This window comes from Pan troglodytes, chromosome 3 (genome assembly GCF_028858775.2).
Source record: "Pan troglodytes isolate AG18354 chromosome 3, NHGRI_mPanTro3-v2.0_pri, whole genome shotgun sequence".
In the NCBI taxonomy this organism is placed as follows: domain Eukaryota; kingdom Metazoa; phylum Chordata; class Mammalia; order Primates; family Hominidae; genus Pan; species Pan troglodytes.
Window position 1 is genome coordinate 164018448 of NC_072401.2, and position 20749 is coordinate 164039196.

Genomic DNA, 20749 nt, shown 5'->3' on the forward strand with positions numbered 1-20749 from the left:
GAGACTCTTGACTTCATATCAGAATAATGTCTTAGTAAGTAAAATAATTAGCAAAATATCTAATATATATCAAATGGTATAAAATACATGCATTTTCACTTCAATACTTTTTTTGAAAGTCCATAATAATATGGAACTGCCTCATTTACTGTATTCTGTTTAGAGAGATACCCTTAAGATTTTTTCTTGGTAATGTTTCTAGAAAGTATACTCATTTCCATAGCCTTCTATATTTTATTATTGCTCTGAAATATATAATATTTGTTAAATACCAAGCTCAGTTCAACATCTTGCAGTGGTAATACGAAACTCTCTCTCTTCCTGGTTCCTTACTGTAATTTAATATCCTTATTGTCTTGCTTCCTTGCACCTGTTGGTAATTTCCAAACATTCAGATGTCAGGTGGTTGGGTTTCCTAGCTGGGAGGGCTTATCATCTTACTGTAGGTAGTTTTTCACCCATTACTAGGTGTGCTTCTTTTTATGAGCAGGATAATGATATTCATTGGAAACTGTCTGCTAGAGAACTAGGGTGAACATTGCAGCAAATCTGCATCACAATGCACTGCCCTTCTTTTACTACTGTGAGATAGAAGTAGAGCTTTGAGGACATTTCTTATGACCTTTGCTGTGTAGTTCATGTAGAAAATTGGTTTGGGATCTGATTATCGAGGAGAATAACTCACAAGAATATTAATCAAGTAATAGCATACAAAACTTGTATCGTGCATTTAAAAAATTCCTTCTCAACTCCCCATCTTCTTTCCCTCTTCTTTTTTAAACAAAATATTTCCCTTTTGAAAATTAAATAGAAGAAATAGATCAGATATAAAATGATAACTTTTACAGAACCGTATAAGCACATGTGGTTCTATGCTGATATAAAAAGAGATAAAGCAGTGATTTTAGGAAGAAACAATATGAGAGAAAAGAGAAAATCACTTTATTATATTCTGACCTGGCACAATCTAATAATCATCATTTTGTAGGTCATTTGAGAGTCCACATGGCCAACTTCAGGACCCCAGTCATTAATTTTACGGATATATGGCATGTAGGTAGCTGTGAACAGGTTCCAAGCCAATAACGGTTCAAGAATTTTTTTCAGGCAAAATATTTACCAGTGAACACATATTTGTCGATTCCAGGCAATTAATTGGAGCCAAAAATTCAATGGTGGATACAACAGATAGAATCCCAGGCCACAGGAAATTTAAAGCCACATATAATAAACAGAGTTGTTTAAAAATGCCAGGTTTAAATTGCAAACTGTGATGAGAGCTATGAAGAAAAACCATAGGAAACTATGTAGCCATGTGACTAGAGCACCTGCTTCAGTCCTAAGCTTAATGAAGGCCCGTTTGAGGATGTTACACTTGAGCTGTGAACTGAAGGCTGGGTAAAATTACCAAAGGGAAAATTATAGATTACCGCCATGGAGGTAAAGAATATGTTTGTAAAGACTTGAAGTTGCAGTGGTCACAGCATTCTTGAGAAATTTCTAAGAGTTTTTTGTAAATTAAAAAATAAAAAGGAGAGCATATGGAAAATAAACCGAAATTGGCCACCTGATATAGAATTCTGAATAAAGGTAAAGGTTTGCATTTTTATTCTGTAAGTCATGAGAAAGCTTTGAGAGCTAAAAGAAGAAAATTGACATGCTCAGATTCACATTTTCATCAGATCTGTATGGCTTGAGTGTAATGATGGTATTGGTTAAAACAGATAATGATATGTTTAGTAACCTAACTAGTTAGGAGGTTATATAAAGATATGTTTCGTAACCTCCTAAACTAGGTAGGAGTTTATTAGCATTAAGAGGAGATCTGCCTTGATGGAATTTTGAACTAGCACAGTGGTGCCCTAAGGAGAGCGAAGTTGATTAATTTCAGAGGTATTAATAAATGTGATAGAGTGGACTTGATGAGGGCAGCTCATTTGATAAGGAGACCATCATCAGGATTATAAGGTTTCTAGCTTGAAAAACAGTTGGCGAAGCAAACCTTCACTGAGGTGAGAAGCACCCTCTCAGTGTTCCTGATTCATTGGTATAGTTTTGGCTACGGTGAAGCCATAGAATTTGGCTAGAATCATTGAGATATTCTAGAGATAAGTTTATGGAGCCATTGGCTATATAGGTATCGTATTCAGAAGAGGTATCTGGGGTGGAGTTATAAATACAAAAGTCATTCATGTGTAGGTGGTAAATGAAGTCGTGACTATAAATAAAATCTTCTACAGCACCCTGTCTCAATTTCTAAAATAAACCAAACCTTGAGCGAAATTTAAAGAAAGGAACCAGTGAAGAGCAATGAGTCCTGTAATATATAACAAATACCATTATTTTCTTACAACTGTCTACAAGGCCCTGAAGAAGTTGATGCTAGGAACGTAAAACTCAGTAACAATTCTTACCTTCAAAACATTGTAGTCCAGTAATTTACAGTACATATGTATGTAATTACACATGAATTGAGGCTGATAGAAACACCTTGCATTACATTTTGCATTTGCCATTCACCTGTATCCATCATACTTAGAGAAATTACAGGTGAGCTTATATGCTGTCAGAGATATCTATACACCTAGGTCACCATGTAGGTTTGCAAATGATAAAAATCCAAAATTAATGCTTTAGGTGAATGCAATTGTATTTGACTTCAAACAAATTAGATGTCTCACAAGATATAAGTCAAACAATGACATGTAATTATAAATATGGGTCTCTGCCTGACCACAGACCTGGTTAGGCTAAATATCACTTTATCACATTATCAGAAAACCAGTGGAAGCCTAAAATTGTTCTAACTTTGATGGAAATAGATAAAATGTATAGAAATATGTAAACTCAGTCTTAGCAGTTTTATATAACTCTGATCTGTATACAGTTTACTGTATTGCAACAGGATATACACTTCCCTGTACTTTGGGTTTAATGTATTAATTAAAAACAACACAAAAAAGTTTGGAACCTACCTTCATTGTTGTTACCAATGTCAGCAGTAATGAAATATTACTTGGGGACCAATTTTAAGTCATGACAGAAACAAACCAGAGTTAAACTATTGCATTTAAATCATGGGGGAAAAAGCCACACTTTATAAAAAAAATCAATCACCAAGTATTTCTTTAGGTATATGCACAACACTGTGAGAAGAGCAAACCAAAAATGACATTCTTGAGAATACTGTAGGCAAGATTTTAATCAGTCTAGCTTCTTCCTCGGGGAAAAGTGAAATACGCAACTAAGTATATCTCATATCACAAAATAAAACTCCCTAGAAAGTGAAGAATCATGTTTTCCCAGAGTCACAGATAAATAAATAAATGAATAGATAGATGGAATGCTGATGTTACTAGCCCCGGTAGAGTAGTCTAAGGGATATTTGATTTGAAGTGCTGAATTTCTGTTATGACTTGTTATATTCAGTAGGCTGTGAAACTGGAGTATGAGTACAAATAGATTTAAATGCATCCTGATAATTGATAAAAACAATTTCTCCATGTTGCACAAAACTTCCATTATGTTAATATTCCCTTTTGGATTAAAAACGGCTAACAGTGGCTCATGCCTGTAATCCCAGAACTTGGGGAGGCTGAGGCGGGCAGATTGCTTAAGTCCAGAAGTTCGAGACCAGCCTGGGCAATATAGCAAAACTCTGTCTCCACTAAAAATAGAAAAATTAGCCAGATGTTGTGGCATGCGTCTGTAATCTTAGCTACTGGAAGGCTGAGGTTGGAGAATCACCTGAGCCAGGGAGATCAAGGCTGCAGTGTGCCAAGATAATGCCACTGCACTCCAGCTAATATCGTTTTATAAAAATGAGAATGAAATTCCATGATAAATGAATAAATCAATGTTACAGACTTAAATCCTCTGATCATTCCTTCTATTATCCAAAACACTCTCATAATTCCCACTATATGTAATTGAGAATTATAAAATATAATCCTTATTTTCAAAATTAATATAAACTCACAGATTATCTGGGTCAAAATTTTTAAAGTCAGTAATATGCCACAAAAAAATCAAGAAAAAAGTATAATTTGACGAATTTGATAAATACTTAAAAGTATTTAAATAACTACAGGACTAAAGTTACACAGTATTTCTATGCTAGGAACATAAAGAATTTAAAACTGTTTTTAACTATAAGGTATATTTGCTATAAATATTTGACTTGATTGCAAGGAAAAAACCAGTCGTCATGCCAGGCAAATGTTTCATACTTGTCAAATTTCCAAATGTTTGTTATAAAAAACATGATTGTCTTTTTTTTGATATTATACAAAGAGTCAGATACAAAGGCACTTGTTTTATTATCTAGACTTGCTTTACCATACTGGTATTTTCTCAAATATAGGCAAATACTTTAAAATCAATACTCTGCTCCTGAAAACAAATGTACTGCAAAAAATACAAACCAGTTGTTATTTATCATTATTTTAAGTAGAAGAAATTATAATGTGTTATATTTTAAACCCAAAGCCTCAAATAATTTACTAGAGTAAGTAAAACACAGAACATATAAATACAAAATCTATCATGCTAGTATGAAAAACACTTTCACAAATAAGTATTTTCTGTTCATTAACCATTTGGTACAATTGCTTTTTAGGCAGTAACACTGTGATACTTCTCTGTGAGCCAGCAATGTCAGAATATAAACAAGTAAATTATATAAAGTAAATGATTACAATTATATAAATTAAATAATTATATAAATTAAATAATTATGGCAGTCAGAATTAGTCAATGAAAGAAGAAATATGAAACATAGCTAAAGTACGAGAAAGACAAGTTAGTGCATTTTAGGACTTTAATCAGAGTGCATTTTAGGACTTTAATGGAATACATTTTAGGACTTTAATCAGAATCAGAAGCATTCTCTATGGTTATTGTTACAGCTTTACACATACTACCTTTTTAGGTTATAAAACATTTGGAGAAGGAGCATTATTTTACAGATGAGGAAACTGAGGCAAGGAGAGGTAATGAGTCTTCTGCATGTGAAAGTTTCTCTGATCTTAAATGTGAGGTTTGTTGTGGATGAGATATTGAAAGCACTAAAAGAATAGCGGAATATGTTTAGAGTTTATGACTCCAGAAGCAGAAATGTAGGAAACAACTAAGGTCCAGAGTAGAATTTTTGAGGTATGTAATAGAGTGAATTAGATGTAAAAATTACTGCTATTGAAAAAATATCAATGGACGCTATCCTAGTGTTTTTGATGAGTTGTCCTGTATATTTTGAAATTTATGTTATGATGGCAGAAGTTGGTTTTAAAAGGAAAGTGATTAACTGGAAAGCTAAATATCAAATTAATATTGGAGATCAAAAAATGTAGAATGTGAAGTAGTAAATCACGTAGGATAGTGATCATGATGTTGGGCTCTGAAGGCAGACCTCCTAGATTCATATATTAAATTTATCATTTACTCATTTTATCACCTACTCTATAGCTCAGAATTTTTATTATTATAATGAACATAATAGTAATTATTTCCTAGGATTAAGTGACTCAGTATGTGCAATGTGCTTAATTTCACCTAGGTTCGTATTAGGGACTGAATATATTATTATTAATAATAATAGTGCTATGTTGTCAAGGTTGGATGGGCTCCAAGCAGAGGGCTTTAATAGGAAGTTATAGTGATTAGGAAGCAGGTTAAAAAGGAAAAATAAATGAAAATTTTTCTTGTGGCTCTAAATCAAGGTATGTTAAAATGAATAAAAATTTCTGCTAGAGCGAGCTGGCAGGCAAGTGAACTCATTAGGAGAGATCCAGGTATCAGCTAGGAATGTATCCAAACACTTCAGAAACTATTAAAAATATACAGCAAACACTATTTTAGATGGTAGGAAATCTAAAGAAGTGAAATTCCGGAGATCAAAAATTAAAAAGCTGCTAAAATTATGGAGGTGAATCCTTGACAATATTTTAACTGCCTCCTGGGGATTGTGTGGAAAATGTAATGGCCGTGCAGGTATGGAAGACAATGCTTTGGAACCACTTGAACCAAAGCTAGGATCCTCAACAGCTACTGGGTAAGTGAAAGGGGAATATAAATTAAACTTGCTTACAAAAAAAAAAAAAAAGGAAGTGGAATTAAAGCAAGTCTGTCTTGACCTGAGATCTTAGTGAGAAAAAAAAAAAAAAAAGTCTTAGTAAGAATTCAAAATCACAGAGCCTATCATCAAATGGGTTTTGGATTACAAATTATATCATCTATGTCATCAATCAAATAAAAAGCTAGAAAATTAACAAAAAATGTAGTAAGAAACCAGTTAATCCCTAGATCACCTGGTAGAAGCAAGCAAACATCTCTACTGGATCTCACAGGATTTCCACAGATTAAAGCAACAAAATATAATATCACAGTTCTGAATTACAAAATGAACAATAAAACATACCACCATGAAAGGGAATCAGAGTAAACACAAAATAGCTGAATTGTAAATGTCAAAGTCCAACAAATAAAAATATTGGCTATAGATGAAAAAGATAAATATATAAAAAAATTTTTAAACATTAGTAATATATAAAACATGATAAAGTAAAATACTATATAAAGTGATAGGTATTAAAAAGACATATAATCTGTACCTATAAAACATATAATCATTGAAATTCAAAAAATGAATGCAGGGATTAAGCAACTGTTTAGATATAACTGATGATATAATTAAGGAAATTATTTTTAATTATTCCTATACATTAGAAAATAGATATAAAAGCTTTTTTTTTTCAAAATAGAAAACAAAGGAATTAAAAATTGGAAAAATTTAAGAGAGCTTTAAACAAAAGTTATATGAAATGAAATAAATAGAAAATTTAGGGGAAAAAAGATCAAAATGTGTAGGGAAGGAAATATTCAAGAGAAAACTGGCATATATCACCAGATACTGGGAACCTTTATAAATTCCAAATATGATAAAGAAAAAAAATCACATCTAAATAAATTGAAATGAAACTGCTAAACACCCCCAAAATATAAAATATTTAAAATAAAATTAGAGGCACACAAATAATTGCTATTATACAGTGTAGAAAACTTTTAAAGAGAAAATATTGAAGCTAGAGTTGAGTAGATAAAGTTTTTCAAAGTTCTGAGCAAATTTGGCAAATTGGAATTTTGAATTGGCCAAAGTATCATTCAGCTACAAGAAATGGGCTGAAGGCATGCTTGGACAAATAGTATTTTTGTTCAAATAACTTCTAAAGAATGTTCTAGAAGAAGAAAACTGAACACAGATAATATGTGAGATAATAATAATGACTAAATTACTCAAAAAAATTGGAATTCAATACTGGAAAACCCTAACATTTGAATGGCAATGAGTGATATCATTTAAATGATTCTAAGGTATATATGTTACTCAGATGGAAGAAAAAAATTGTGATTAACTTTTAAGTATAGAAATCTTATATATATTTTAAGTTGTAAAATCTAAGAGAAAGATAATGAGTGTCTTCCAGAAAGGTAAATCAGGTAAACAGAAAGCACAAAAGAAATCTAAGTATAACAACAGACAAACTATATTAGAAATGGTCTGAATGTCTGTCTTAATGATCAAAATTATTACAATTGAATAAATTTAAAAAGAGAGAGAAATAGCAACGCATTTTACTAGGTGCACTCAATCAATATAAAGAAGACTGGCCAGGCACAGTGGCTCATGCCTGTAATCCCAGCACTTTGGGAGGCCGAGGTGGGTGGATCACGAGGTCAGAAGATCGAGAGCATGCTGGCCAACATGGTGAAAACCCGTCTCTACCAGAAATACAAAAATTAGCTGAGTGTGGTGGCAGGCACCTTTAGTCCCAGCTACTCAGGAGGCTGAGGCAGGAGAATTGTTTGAACTTGGGAGTCGGAGGTGAGCCGAGATCATGCCACTGCACTCCAGCCTGGGCAACAGAGTGAGACTCCATCTCAACAAACAAACAAAAGATAAAAAGAAAAAAGATTTAGCTGGGGAACAAAGAAAATCCAAAAATGAGCATGAATTGATAACATTAGGCGAAAATAGATTTAAAGAAAAGCGAACATTTTTAGGTATATCAAGCTTTACATGCTAATCAATTATATTGTTAACTAATATTTGTGTTTCAAAACAGGTAAAGTAACAAAGGAAAGAATACTGCTAAAAATCAAATTCCCCTTCATAATGAAAGATATTAGTACACTGCTCTCTTTAAGTGATAGATCAAATAAGCAAAAATATAAATTAAATTTAGACATTTTAAAAACAAAAATTAAACTTGATCTCCCAAAAGTCAAATATAAAAATTTAAATCACAAAATTAGAAAATACACAAGCTTTTCAAGCACATGCAACTTTAGTAAATACTATGTACTAGGACCCAAAATATATTAAAACTGGAGATTTTTAGACTGAGATTTTTGTTACAATTATGCCTTTAAATTAGAATTTGAGGACAAAAATATGACAAGTGAAAAAAAATTCTATAATTGAGACCTTTGAAAACTTCTAAATATTTTGTGAGTAAAGTAGTAATAAAGATATAGCTTATAAAATAATCAGAAGTGAATGATATTTAGAATATGAAATGTCAAAACATTTGTAAGATTAGTAAAGTGTTAGGTACAGAAAGTGAAATGCATAGTGCTCAAGGCTAAGATTTAAAAATATGTAGGTTTAATGAACTAAGGTAAGCATACAGCTTAATCAATTTGTAAAACTCTAATGTGATAAATTCAAATAAATAAAATACATAAAAATATATTTTTGAGAATATAAATTAGTAAGTCCTAAGATCTAGATAGAATACAGAATATCAACAAAGGTAAAAGACGTTTCATGGAAACAAATGAAAAAAATAAGCTTTCTAAGTCATTAATCAAGAAAAAACATAAAAGCAGGAAAAGCATAAATAGAAATTAAGAAAGGAAAGATGCCATTACTGTAAAACCATGGTGAGTAGAAATATGACTAGGGTTCAAGATAAACTTATTGCCCAGTCATAAAATCATTCAGTCTAGTAGATAATTTTCTTTCAAAATAATTCTTAAAACTGTAAAAGTTCTTTATCAAACTGACAAAGGAAGAAATAGAACACAAAATAGCATTTGCTTGTTGGTTTCTCCAATTTTGGAAGCAATCATTTGCCCTGTGACCCTACCTGTCAAACAGAAGAAGAGTTGTTGATTTTTCAGTTTGTTCAACTTTTTTGTTTGCTGTTAGGACACAATGGTGATTTCTAGCTTTTTACATGTAAGGCTAGAACAAAAAATGTTATTATAACAATTATTTCAGAATAGTTAAAATTTGAAAATGACCTATATGTTCGTCAAAATAAGAATAAATAAAAGAGATATTTATACAATAAAAAACAATTAATTTGATTGAACTCTCCTTAACATAAAGGTGGGAAAGATCTCAAACTTATAAGTGGAGTATGACATAGTTTATTTATGTCTCAAAAGCATTCAAAACAATATTCCATATTACATAGTTCATATGCATGGGAATCCTAAGTGTAAAATGTGTATAATTATGATAAAAATTAAATTAATGTTTGTGATGTCCTTTGCGAGAGAGAAAGAAAAATTCAGAAAACTTCAACTAATAATTGTAATATTTTAACATTAACTTGGTTGGTAAATATGCAGGTACTCACTATATTATTATCTACACCTTTTACTTTATATAATTTCTTAATAAAATAAAAAAAGTTGTATAAATCCCCTACAAATTGATCTTTAATAAAATTAATTATTAAATACATTTTTAGTACATATTTACTGTTTCACTGGTAAATAGAAAAGGAATAGATTTGTATTAGAAAATACAGAGTTGCAACAAACAGACAATAAACATATCAGAAAACTAGAAAAAGGAGGAAACTGTCTTTGCCTTTAGCAACTGACAAAAGATTGCAAGGTAAGGAACCTAGGTAGAGATGTTTAGTTTCAAACATCCTAGGTTCACTATAGACTATTTGGTATCAAAAGTGACTACTGGATCTGGACAATATCTAGGATAATTTTTCTGGCTACTGATTTTCCTGTTTAGAGTAGACAGGAGATAGCATGTGAATTACAGAACTCATCTACAATGTCACATTTTAAAATATGAGTTGTCAATGAGTGAAACTGACAAACGTAGAAGGTATATTTTGGGGTACATACATTTTGAGTATTATGGCCTCAATAGGACATCTCTTAGTAGGTGAATTGAAGAGTCATAAAGTAATTTTCCTATTTATCATTGAGTTTTGGATTTTCAGAAGTTAGGATTTTTTTCCCCAAGCCCATTATTTTGCACTAAAAATTCAATAAATTTCACTTATTCCTAGGGTACAGAACCAAATTCAGAATCAATTTTATATTTCCTTGATGACAATTTATCATTTAACTATTTTCTAGTCCTACTCGTCTTGCTATGTTTTAAGACTACACTTTTACTGTCTCAGATTTTTATGTACATACAAATAGAAAGCACATAAGGTATACTATTAAATAAACTTTACCTACTACCTTAAGAAGCACAAACTATCTAATTCTGAAAGTATTTTTTGTTTGTTTGCTTCTATTTTAGTTTCAGGAGGTACATGTACAAGGTTTGTTACGTGACTATATTGCATACTGGTGGGGATTGGGCTTCAAGTGCACCCATCACCCAAATACTGAACATGGTACTCAACAGGTAATTTTTCAACTCATCCCTTTTCCATCTTCCCTCTTTTGGAATGCTTAACATCTATTATTTCCATCTTTATGTCCATGTGTACTCATTGTTTATTCCCCACATATGAGAATGTGCAGTATTTGACATTCTGTTTCATTTGTTCATCCTTTATATCATTTTTTGTTTTAATTTTGTTTAGTTATGCTCTGATCTTTGTTATTTTTTGCTTCTAAATTTGGGTATTGTTGGTTTTTCTAGTTTGCTTCTAAATTTGGGTACTGTTTGTTTTTCTAGTTTGCTGAGGTGTGACATGTTTAGTTTCCATGTACTTGTGTTGTTTTGACAGTTAATCTTGCTGTTGATTTCTAATTTATTGCACTGTGGTCCAAGAAGATACTGCATGATTAAGTTTTTTTCTTAAATTTCTTAAAACTTTCTTTGTGGCCAAGCATATGGTCAATTTTTGAGAATGTTCCATGCACAGATGAGAAAAATGTATTTGCTTCAGTTTGGGGGTATAATGTTCTTTAAATATCTATTAGGTCCGTTTGTTTTATAGCCCACTTTAATTCCAGGCTTTCTTTGTTGATTTTGTGCCTCAATGACCTGTTTAGTGTTGTCAGTGGTGTGCTTAAATCTCCCACTGTTACATTCTTATCAATTTGTTTTCACAGGTCTAGTAGTATTTGGTGTATAAATCCGGGTGTTCTGGTGTTGGGTTCATATACATTTAGAATAGTTAAATCTTCTTATTATATTGAATGCTTTGTCATTACATAATGGTCTTGTCTTTTTTTTTTATTGTTGTTGGTTTAAAGTCTGTTTTATCTTACCTGCCCCCATGACTCAGTTACCTCCCACTAGGACCCTCCTACAACATATGGAAATTCAAGATGAGATTTAGGTGGGGACACAGTCAAACCATATCAGATAGTCTGATGACTATTATCCTTGGTAATGTTCATATTACATAGTATCTCTCAGGTGTTTTCTGAATTTCTTATATCTGATGTTTACATCTCTAGCAATATCAGGAAACTTCATCCATTACTCTCTTACATATGTTCTGAAAATGTCTTACTTTTTCTTATCCCCAAGAAATGCCTATAAATCATAGGTTTGGTTACTTTATATAATTCCATATTTCTTGAAGGCATTGTTTGCTATTTCAAATTCTTTTTTCTTTATTGTTTTCCTGACTAGGTTAGTTTAAGAGATCCGTCTTAAAGCTCTAAAATTCTTTCTCTTGCTCAGTCTAGTCTATCATTAAAGCTTTCAACTGTACCTTGAAATTTCTCAAGTGAATTCTTTTTGTTTGTTTGTTTTTAAGATCTCTCTCTCTCTTCATTTCCTGAATTGCTTTTGTGGTTTCTTTGTGTTGGTTTTGAAACTTCTCCTGAACCCTAGTGATCTTTATTACAATTCACACTTTGAATTCCTTATCTGTTATTTCCGAATTTCCTTTATGATTAAAGTCCATTATTAGAGAGCTATTGTGGTCCTTTAGTTGGGTCACGGCTTTCAGATTTTTCATGGTGCTAAAAATTCTTACACTGGTTCCTTTTTATCTGACTTACACTTCTTGTTGGTGAATTTACATTCACGTGGTTGGTTTTGTTCCTCTCTTCTTATTTTATTTTATTTCAACCCTCCATGAAGTTGTGACTGTGGAGTAGAGTATATTGGATAGAGTCTTTTGACTTTGCTTCTATAGCCCCATGCATGTCTGTTGGCCAGTTTTATGTTGGGTTGTGCTATTCAGCCTACAAACTAGTAGGCTGGGTAACAGCCAGCCATAGAAAAAGCAGATTAATATATACTGGATCTTTGTTAGTCATGAGGTGCTCTCTGTTGTTTCAGATAATAGGCTGGACAGTAGAATGACTGGTGCCCTGAGCTTCATTTTCAGTGATGGGGTTGTGGGGATGGTTTTGTGGAGCTGGGCCACCTGGTTTGCATATGAATACCCAAATGATGAGCACAGCCACCAACCCTGACAGGGCAGCTGGGAAAGGAACTGAAAAAATGCGCTAAGGACTCTGTGGAGGTTGAGGTGGCACCAGCTCCACATCCTAGATTGTCAGGAACATGATCTGTTTTCATAACACACCCTTGTCCCAGGGCTCTTGGCTCTTGGTTCAGACACAGGCTACAGTGTAGATGAGAGCCATAGGAAATGACTGCCCTGAGGCACTCCGCAGAAACGATTTTGGGACAAGGACCTCTTCACTCAGCCCCGTACAGGGATATTTGTGACTTCCTGTTCTCCAATGAAGTAACACTGCTACTTTGTATAAAGAAGGGCAGAAGCTTTACCTTTTGGCATGTGCAGGTGGATGTCAGGTGTGGTGATTTCAGCTGATTGGGTTGGCCTATCCTTAGGCCCCAAGGGACTGATCAGGTGCAAGCAACCTTGGACTGAGCTAGGTAATACTCCAATTCTCAGGCCCCTAGATGGCCAACTGAACAGCATGTGCAAGTCCTGAAGGGACTAGACAAATATCAGGTTAGTGGACTTGTTCTCAGGGTCCCAGAATTCAGGTACTGGCTTGATAGGTAGGGTTGGGCTATTCCTCAAGACACCAGCAGAACTCTCAGGCAGGGGCAGACAGAATGCTCAGCTGGTGGCAGAATGGCAGAACGTTCAGGTGATTACAGGCCTATGTGGGCTGGGCTCTCAGAAGTGCTTTGGGCCACAGCTGAAATGGTCAGGTAGGAGCAAGGTGGCTGCATTATAGGCCTTTCATTGGGAAAGCCAAGGTCACCTCAACTGGAACTGTGGAGTCTGGAAGCTGCAAGGTAAATGGATTGTTCACACTCACTCCCCCACACATAAGTAGCAATGCACTGTGCTGTTAGGGCTACACTTAGGTACCTGGCCTACCAACACCCTCCTTGGCCCAGGGTTGGCAGGGACAATAGAAGCAGTGGCAGCAGGTACCGTGGGAGCCTAAGGGTATATCACCAGCCTCTGAGAGCAGGGCTATCAGAATAATGTTGGCCCAAAGCACTACTTCTCACATGGGGCAAGGTGGCTATGCTGGCGACCTGATGCTGAAGTGGGCAGACACTGTTTAGTGAGGAGCAGGGGAGGCAGAGCATTGTGTGGTATGTAGTCTGCCTACTCTTCCATACCATGGCTGCAGTATCTGTTTTTGTGGCACGTAAAAGTGCCTGGCTTCCTTGCTCCACCCCTGGCAGGGTGGCAGCAGCTGGCACCAGGCTGCTCAGGAATAAGATTACTGTGGGATTCAACAAGGGCTCTAGCAGTGCCTCTGAATAGTCTCCAAGCAGCTATCTGTTGGTCTGGAGACCTGTGAGGTCCAAGGGTTCTACTGTGTGTCTAGGATTGTAAATGTCCATGGTGGAAGTGTGGAACCCCAGAGGTCTCTCCCTCACTCACCCCTTCTTCACATTAGGAAGCCTCTCCCAGCTCCATGCTGATCCCAGCTCAGCAGGCTACCGGGCTTCGCTTTCCTCTGCTTTCCATGTTCTTGTCACTTTCCAACTGATTCCAGTGTACTTTTTAAGATGATCTCCTTGAAGTGCTAATATTTACTTGCTGTTTTGATTCATTTCCAGGAGAGAGGTGCCCATTAACTGCTTCTAGTCAGTTTCTAGTCAGAAACTAAAGTGTTTTTTATAGCAGATCAAATTTATAGCAAAAAATATATATTTATTATGAATAAAATTGATAGGTAATAATCAGAATTTCAAACAAAACAACCCTACTTTACAGCAAACAATATTAGAACCCAGCACTCCCAGATCATTCTGTCATACATCATTTCCTAAAAGAAACAATAAAAATAAAAGATCACTCTTGCACACACACAACACAACTAATTGAAAAGTTCTTGTGAAATATTTAAACCCAAATACATAGTACAGTACATCAGTTGTACATGCTCATATATAACATAAACAATATCTAATAATGAAACTTAAAGTTTAGCCCATGAGAGATCATTTATTTTATGGTTTTTTTAATAATAGAAATTCACTTAGATATGGTATTTCTAATAAATGGCAGTAATACATTTGAAATTATATGTTTTAATTTCTCCACATTAAATTATAAATTAATGTCCTTAAATAAAGGCAAAAATACTTTCTGTAATTAACATATTTAATAACTTAAAACTTCATTTTAATTGCCTGATTTATAGTTATTTCCATAAATCTTGACTTGCTGGAAATGGATGGCTAAATTTTTACTGCAAAACCTGAAATTAGTGTCTCATAAACTGATTTCACAAATTTAAAATATTATAAAAATCTTTAGGATTCATAAAATTATTAATTATATACATTAATATTTTTCGAAACAATTGCTCATTTAAAAGTATATGTTATTTTAAAAATTGGGAGGGTTTAGGGTAAAAAATTTACTAAATAATGTAGGATTGGAAGCAGGGGTCATAAATAAGAAAATGTTTTACCAATAATAATGAAAAATAATGCTTATAATTTAAATTAACACAACACCTGGACAACTTTAAAGATAAATATATAGCAAAAGTGAGTTTTAGAAATGTATTTATTATTTAGAAAGTCAGCATAGTACAATTGTTAAGGAATCAGTACCTTACATATTCTGACAATTCACTCATCAATATACTGACTGTTAAATGTGAGTGATAATATTTACTTCATAGGGTTTTTACATGTATTAAAAAAGTTAATGTGTGGAAAGCACTAAGTGGTTTTTAGCAAATAGTGCATACTTAATGTCAGATGTAATGCACAATGTATTGTTCTGATTTGGCAAATGAAGTCATGTCTTTAAAATAATACCTCTTCCTATAAAGGTACCCCTTTATGGGGTACAAGGAAGCTCTTTTTTGATGCTTAAACAGTTCTGCATTTTTATTGTGTTGGTGGCCACATGAATCTTGAGTGATAAAATTGTATAAAACTACACACACACACACAATTGAGTGTGTATAAAAACTGTTAAAATGTGGATAATGTCTACAGATTGTATCAATGTCCATTTCTTTGTTTTGATATTGCACTATAGTTGTGTGATTTTATCATTGGGGGAAGTTGGGTGAATAGTATACATTATCTCTCTATACTAATTTTGTAAACCTCTGTGAGTCTATATTTGTCTTAGTCCATTTTTTGTTGCTACAAAAGACTGACACAGGCTGGATAACCTCTAAAGGATAGAGGTATACTTGGCTCATGGTTCTAAAAACTGGGAAGTCCAAGATTGGGCAGTCACATCTAGTGAGGGCATTCTTGCTGTGTTATCTCATGGCAGAAAGATGGAAAGACAAGTGAGCACATGCAAAAGAGAGAGAGACCAGGAGCCCACTCTTGCTATAGCTAAACTGCTCTTGCAATAACAACATTAATCTAATCATAAGGACTTGGCTGTAATATACCAGTTCCCTCTCATTAGTCCCCACCACCCCACATTGTTGTGCTGGAGATTGAGTTTCCAACACATGAACTTTGGGGGAACTCATTCAAATTACTGAAATAATGTTTTCAAAATAATAAGTTAAAAACAGAATCTAGAAAAGTCACAAACACAATTCCGGTTTTCTGTATCATTCATTATATTTGATACCTTATAGGAATAAGCCAGATTGGCTACTTAATTTTGAGAGCCCAGTGAAAAATGGAACTTCAGAGGCCTATGTACAAAACAATTAAGATTTTTAGGATAACAACAGCAAGCACTTAACCAAGTGTAGGATCATTCCAAAGGTAGAGTTGTGTGAAATTGACTATACAGGTCGTATGACTGTAAAGCAGCTCCTGGCAGCATTTTGTTAAATAAGAAAACCAAAAAGTTCATCTGGATATGTGGATAAAATGAAAATATCTGAGATCATCAGAAACTTACCAGGGGATCTAGCCAAATCTGAGGACAAGTGTTTATCCAGAAGATAAAGACAGACATTAAGTGCAGAAAACCTCCTTTGTGCTATGTAAATTACGATGTTTTGTAAACATTCACCAAAGTGGCTTTGAAAACAGTGCGACTAATGCTCCATTTTATCTACAAGGACTATATTGAAAGATAAGGGACGTGGTAATTCCAGTCCCATTGAAAAATTTAAATACCTTAAATTAGAGCAGATTTAGATAATATTTGGTAACTTTTAAAACAAGTAATAATAATGAAATAAAGCCTCTTTTATGTAGTTTTCCTAGGGCTTTTTCCTCACTTTGCTTTTTGCATCTTGAAAGAAACCAACCTTGGATGTCTCTAATCATGCACTCGTACACTTATCACTTTTCTTGTCATCAATTTATCTTATAACGCTTACTCAGTAATCTGCTATGATGATCAAAGTTAATTGTTAATAAATCAAACATATTTTAAATATATATCAAAAACTTCTAGATATACAAAGCCTAATCAGAATCTATTTAATAATGGAACATACACGCAAACCAATGATATGTGTGAATATATTTTTAAATATCAATATTAGTGAAGGAAGGCTGTGAAGCAATGTGAGAATGAGTAACCCCAACTCAATCCATTTTTTTCCCTTTTCTGAGCAGTAATGAATTTCAAATTCATTTCAGAAATACTATTTTTAAAGATACAAACTTTACATCACCATACAGGATCTAATGAAATGTCACAAGGCATAAAAATGGGTATACAATCATTTAACTAATTTACACTGTGAAATTCACTACAAAGGTAGCTTACTGTGAACATTAAGAGATACTTAGTTCCAAAAACATCAGAAGAGTCTTGTGTTAATTCAAGTTCAAGGACCACATGTTAACAGACTGGAGTATGTAAAAGTTAACATCTATAAGCCTACATATTAAATATGTAAGAAATACAGAATATATTGATCAACACTTCAAGGTTACTTTTTCACGAAAATTGTAAATATTTTTACTAAATTATATAAAAGACTTTATTAGCTTATAACAAAATACTTTATAATGTTATTTTATATCAAGTTATGATTTACAACATTTGTTAATATTACTTCCTTTTAACATGACCTTCCCTAGCTTCTTTGCCGATCATTTTAGCACTGGCCTAAAACCTGGGTGATGAAATACTATGTACGACAAATCACCACCATACATACGTGTTTACCTCGGTAACAAACCGTCACATGTACCCCCTAAATCTAAAATAAAAGTTTAAAAAAAGAAACTTGTTCACAGAAAAATGTGAGCTATTTAAATTTTAAAAATAATGACAGGATATGTTTATAATTTTATACGTGTGTGTGTGTATAAATTGAGTGTTTCTGACAGTGGCATTTTTAGCAATGTCATTTAGGGGAAAACAGATGGATATACAACTGGGCTTTTTAAAAGTACAGACAATAGTTTCCCAGCAACTGCTCTAATGTCTGCCTCCTCCACCACTCTGGTGCTCACGCGGTGCAGAGCTGTCACCTCCGCCATCTTCCCTTCCACCTCGCAGGAATTCACAAGTTGGCCTAACACACAGAACATGTGTTTGGAAGCAAAGACTGAGACTTGGAACACTGGCTTCTCCCAGAACCCGATGCCTTAACATTACTATATCATTTTTATCTGAATGTGCAGCTACCATTTTCTCTAAGTGTATTGCTTTCAAAGGAAACGTTTTATTAAGTGCAAGTTAAGGCCTTCTCTCTGAGTATTTATATATACAGTATATATACATATATAAGGCAATATATATATCTCTCTCTTTATGGATATGTGTAAATATATCTATTATATATCAAGGATGATTATGTGTAAATGTATTTATTATGCATCGTGTGTGTGTGTGTGCATGTGTGTGTGTGTGTGTGTGTGTGTGTGTTTGTGTATGTTTGCATAAACCCAAGAGAAGTGCGGGGAACATCACACACCGGGGCCTGTCGTGGGGTGGGAGGAGCGGGGAGGGATATCATTAGGAGAAATACCTAATGTAAATGACGAGTTAAAGGGTGCAGCACACCAACATGGCACATGTATACATGTGTAATAAACCTGCACGTTGTGCACCCTAGAACTTAAAGTATAATAATAATAATAATAAAAGAAAGCTGTTGTCATTTCTTAAAGGAAAATGGCTCAGCCAATCAAACAGGAAGTGCAGCAGGTGGAAGAGTGGGTGGCTTCTGGGAACAAAGGACCACACCTGAGCCTGGTTCTGGTCGATAATAATCCTGCAAGTCATTCCTATGTCCTCAACAAAACCAGGACAGCTGAAGATGTAAAAATTGACATTGAGACAGTTGTAAAATCAGCTTCAATTTCAAAGAAGCTATTGCTGAATTTAATCAATAAACTGAAGAATGATGATAATGTAGATGGCTTCCTTGTTCAGGGGCTTATTCCAGATCACATCCATGAGAGAAAGACCCGTAATGCTGTTTCTCCAGACAGGGATGTTGATTGCTTTCATGTACTTAATGTTGGGTGTGATGTAATCAGCTTTTTTGTGATTCCTTCAAAATCCACATCTCCAACCAACTTGGGTTTAGCAATTATGGGACTCTATGTATTCCATGGAACCAGTATTTCATGGAACCAGTATTCCATGCTACCAGCTCCTTCATAGGGTATATGGGAAATGATGAAGTGAACTGGCATTCCAGCCCTAGAGAAGAATGTGATTGCAGCTGGGAAATAAAAAAATGTTGGGATGCTCATTTTAATGTTATTAAACACAGATGGGGCACATGAAAGTCCTGGAGGTGATGCCACGTTACAATATCTCATCAGTACACTCCCACAGAGCAGTTGAAGAAAAATATAATTCTTGCAGATATTGTAGTATCTGCCTCAGGCATTCCAAATCTGATCACAGCAGATATCAAGGGAGGAGAAGCAATCATTGACATGAGAATACATAGAGTTAAAAATCCCATAATTGCTAAACCCAAGTTGGTTGGAGATGTGGATTTTGAAGGATTCACGAAAAAGCTGATTACATCATTCCAGTTCCTTGGGGTGTTCGTTCCAGGACAGTTGTGGTGTTAATGAAGAATATGATTACTACTGCCAAAACATTGCTGAGGCCTGGAGAGCAGTAAGTGCTGAAGTCTAAAAAGCTTGTTGTAGTAGCTACTCATTAACTGTTGTGTCTTCTATGTCATGAACAGCACTCCAAGCCAGTTCAAGAAGCAAAGCAGGTCAGCAGCATTTTTTGTTTCTTTTATACTAAAATAGATTAAAATGATGCTTTGTATTCATTGAAACCTTAAGTGCTTGGGTGTTTGCGCACATAACTCTGCAATACCTCACCAGGGAACATTCCAGTATCATGCAGGGCTATGCGATCCAGTCAAGAGCAGCCATTGACCTAGTTAGTAACATGGGAGTCACTGTCACATTGAGAATGGATGCTTAACTTTGTCAAGCCACTTCAGTTAAAAATTGGCCTTTTCTAGGACTGCATTTCTCAAGTGCTATTCCAATAAGAGCTAATACTCATTCTAGTTTCCAAACCTTGTCAGTTCAACTGCTCAAACTAAAAGAAAAATGTTTCTGGAGAAAATTAGGGAAAAGGTGTAAAGAAAAAAAAATGGTAGTAACAGAGTAGAAAAAACATTACATATATATATATATATATATATATATATATATATATATATATATAACTAGATTTATCCAAGTAGAACCAAATTGGCTAGGGAAAAAGAGAAATGCATTAAACAACACATTCAAGTTGAAAAAATCTTGATAATTTTCCTAAGCTGTCTTTTTGTGGCTTAGTCATTGGGGAAACATTTAGAGTTGTTTTATTTGCTATTAGTCCTCATTTTAGGTATGTTACCCTTAAGTGTGTGGTTTCTCCATTTCAGTTTTCTAGGATTAAAAGGCTTGTTTCATAAATTATTCATGTTTATTATCCTATTTGGCTTTTGCTATATATTTAAACTTTGTTGTTAAATTTTTGTATTGTTAGGGGGTATTTGTATAGCTTCTTTGAAATTTCTTGAAACCTATTTCTGAAAAACAAACTCGGCTTGATAATCATTTGGGCAACTTGTATAAGTCTGCAACTTATTTTTCCACCAAAGAGTTGTCAGCACCCGTCTGTTTTTCAGTGATGTACCCCACTGACTTCCCCGAAAGACTTTTAAGAGCTGGAACTAATATTGAATTTTTTTCTGA

At 34.0% G+C, this 20749-nt stretch overlaps 1 pseudogene; it reads left to right on the forward strand.

Moving 5' to 3' along the window:
• The first annotated feature begins 1434 nt into the window (after positions 1 to 1434).
• Positions 1435 to 19707, forward strand: LOC100615093 (bifunctional methylenetetrahydrofolate dehydrogenase/cyclohydrolase, mitochondrial-like; annotated as a pseudogene).
• The last annotated feature ends 1042 nt before the right edge of the window (positions 19708 to 20749 follow it).